The sequence below is a fragment of the Etheostoma cragini genome, chromosome 7 (assembly GCF_013103735.1).
Source record: "Etheostoma cragini isolate CJK2018 chromosome 7, CSU_Ecrag_1.0, whole genome shotgun sequence".
Lineage (NCBI taxonomy): Eukaryota > Metazoa > Chordata > Actinopteri > Perciformes > Percidae > Etheostoma > Etheostoma cragini.
Genome location: NC_048413.1, coordinates 5,447,152 through 5,450,684, shown reverse-complemented (window position 1 = coordinate 5,450,684; position 3,533 = coordinate 5,447,152). Strand labels below are relative to the sequence as shown.

Here is a 3,533-nt window from a genome sequence, read left to right as displayed (position 1 = left end):
GTGTGTGTGTGTGTGTGTGTGTGTGTGTGTGTGAAATCCCTTTGGGGTGATATTTTGTGTCATCTAAATGATGGTGTTTTTTGAAAATGAAACCATGTAAACCTCTTCTGGTACAACCTCAAAATACAATTATGAACCTGAAAATGAGCAGAATATGGAATAGAGTAGAATAATGTGGGCGCTTTAAGTGCATTTATTGGGAAAATGCATGCTAACACTATATTGACATGTATGATTCCAGTGAATAATTCCCAGTGAGACTTTATTTTACAGAGAAATAAAGAGGAGACCTTCTTCTTATGTTGCAACGGCAATCACCTGAAGCTGAAGTTACAAGATACAATCAACACAGTTTTAAGATTAGTGTCACCAATTCAGGATCTAACCAAATATGAAATATGATTACAATCTTCCCTTCTGTTTCTAAGCTATGATGCTGGATATAGACCAGAAACACATTTTTGTAGAAAATTAATTTGTCACAGTGAGACTGACCTTTAATCTTATGGATATAATGTGTCATCACAAGTTTTTCCTCTAAGAGACTTTATGCGAAATGATGTCATCATTAACGTAGAAACCCTTTAGTCATGGTCAAAAACATGTTTTGTGAAGTCACAGTGGCATCGTCCAATGTCGACTAAAAAGTATCCACTTCATCCATGAGTCTAACTAGACGTTTGTCTGTTTTGATGTTCTTAACCTACATACATTAGCTACTTACTCTGCTTAATTTATCAATTTCAAGTTGTTGTAAGTGGCCTGAATCAGTCTCTAGTGCACATTAGTAATGATGACTGCAGGGTTCTGAGTCCACAAAAGAAAACCTTCAATAGACAATTTCAATAGAGAAATTTAAACATGGTGCTATCATGCGATTTTTGCAAATACAATTTGAAATCAAAGTAACAAGGACATGGCATGAGGTGACTCTGGTCCTTTGTTGCAAGTTACAACAAGAGTATAATCAGGAAACTAATTACAACAATTCCATGCAACAATGCAGCAAGTATCCCTCCCTAGATAATTGCGTGTATGAAAATAAGAGTTCCAATACTGAGTAAACCTACAAACTCTGCTAAGAGCTAAGTGGCTCTGATACACCACAGAATATGAAACTGACCTACTTTCTAAGACCATTTTGAACAGGAAAGATGTGCAGTTTTGACAATAATAATGCTTTTTAGTCAAATTAAACAATTCATGTTTGTATTTTTCAGCTGCATGTTAATACAATTTATTTTATTTCTGCTTATCTACATAGTGGCAACATGTGCAAACTCACTCTAACTGCAGGTAAGGCACACTGGACAAGTTATTATAATGCATATGTTCTCACTTACCTCCAGTGGTATCTAGCCATGCAGATAGTTTTGGTTTTGTTTAACAATTATTTAACATCTTCAGGATATCCTGGCCTCACGGATATAGCTGCAGTGCCTCCAAACTTCTGTAATTGAAAGAGCAATGGGCAATACCCAACCCTGCTGACCCAAATTCTTTTTACAATTGTTGGGATGGAAGAACCTACCTCCAAAAGTGCCAAAATAATCTGGTCTTTAACCAACAATGCAGCTGCTGTGACTATGATGTAAGTCAGTTTAACACTAAACTGATAACTAAAAAACAAGCAACTCCATCCACTGCAACTACATCAAACTTCTGTAAGGGAAAGATCAGTGGGCTATACCACAACCCTGTTGACCCACGTTCTTTTTAGAATTGTGCTAATGGAATAGCCTACCCCCAAAACTGCCCAAAAAATATGGTCTTTAACCCAAAATGCAGCTGCTGTGACTATCCCCCCAAAGAACACTCCAACACCTATTGATAACTTCTGTGATTGAAAGAAAGGGAACTTCCCCTACGCTGGGGACAAACAAGCTTTGTACACGTGACAGAGGCACCACAAAAAATACCTTTTCACATTTGATCTTCAGGAGTCGTTAATACATATTCACATTAACAGAAAGGAGACATTGTCAAAGCTGTTATATATTTTCTTTGGATTTTTCACTTTTGAGTTATACATTGAGCATAGGGGTGTAACGCTACAAATAATTCACGGAATCTCAGTATATATTGTATGGGTGTGTTCTTATTTGTTTATATTTAAAAATTGCATAATTTTCTTACATTATGACACAGATGTTGCATATTTCATACATGTATATGTTGTGTGTCTAAATGTACATACATACTACAAAAATGACTTAGTTGATAAAAATGAAATGATGAATCAATAAAACACAATAAGTTTCCCAGATACATGTTGGCACATTATTTTGGTTCTGTCGTTCTATGTTGGTTTTCTTTGTATATCTATATATGCAGAAGGTCTGCAACAAATAAGTGGAAACAGTGTTGAATGCTGACATCCTAAAAGACATTAACGGCTTAAATGATTGTTTATTTATTTATTTAAGCTTGAAGAAATGGTAATGAAAAACACAGCCGACCTAATTAGAGTGCAGGAAAATGTGAAAGGGCTGGAAACCTAATGGAAAGGTACAGAGGACACAGTGAAGAACATGAATGATGAGCTGACAATCCTGAGAGAGAAACTAGAAGAATCGGAACGGTTCAGCAGGATATTGAATCTTCTTCTTCTGAATCTTCCAGAAAGCAGCAACGAGGATGTGAGAAAGGAGGTGCTGGAGATTATTGCTGAAATCATCCCAGAGGAAAAGAGCAAGCTTGGATTCATGGTTGACACTGTGCACAGTGTCGAACACCAGACCAAACAGACATCCAGTTCAAATGTTTTCCTTTTTTAAGACAGATTTCATGACAGATTTCTTTTTTAGTTCCTTAAAAATAATATCTTTTAATGTCAGGGGTATACGTGACAGCACCGAAAAGAAATACATTTTTTTGTTGAGTAGACAAAGCATTTAATTTTTGTCATGCATCTCCACAGTCTGCAGGTGTCGCCATTCTACTTCACAATTTTAAAGGCAATATACAGTAGTTATTACAGTGGTCTCAAGTGAGGGTAGATGGATAATTTTGGTCTTCAAACTACACAATTATTTCTTTATAGTTTGCAAATTATATAACTATAATAATACAGCTCTAGCAAAAATTATGTTTTCACACCTTTGTTTGAAAATTGAAGCCTTAGTAAACCAATATAAGGATGCACACTTGATTATCGGAGGTGAGTCTAATGATTCTCCAGACGATCTTGTAGATAGAGTAGTTGTATGATTAATCCATCAAAAGTACTGCTGTTACGGGGTAGTGAGGATTGGACCCAAAAGCAGAAAGGAGGACGGCAGACAGGCAGATGGGGGTAAACAGGAGTTTAATGTCCAAAACACAGGGAAAGCCTCAAAGGAACTAAACGTCCAGAAAACAAGGCTAAAAGGCAAGCATGCAAAAAAAGGACAAAAAAAAAACATACAATCACCACAACCAGGGAAACAGGAACAATAACGGGGATACTGTGACATTTGACGTGCAGACAGGCGAACGAACCAGAATGATCTGACAAGAGACAAAGGAAACACTGGGGTTAAATACAAAAGGTA

General features: G+C 36.5%; 1 long non-coding RNA gene across 1 annotated transcript in view; it reads right to left on the bottom strand.

Moving 5' to 3' along the window:
- Positions 1 to 417: 417 nt before the first annotated feature.
- LOC117947717 overlaps positions 418 to 3,533 on the bottom strand; it is a 16,736-nt gene continuing 13,620 nt past the window's right edge. The window contains exon 3 of the long non-coding RNA XR_004657307.1: positions 418 to 428. This is a non-coding gene — a long non-coding RNA (uncharacterized LOC117947717). The remainder of the gene's footprint in view (positions 429 to 3,533) is intronic.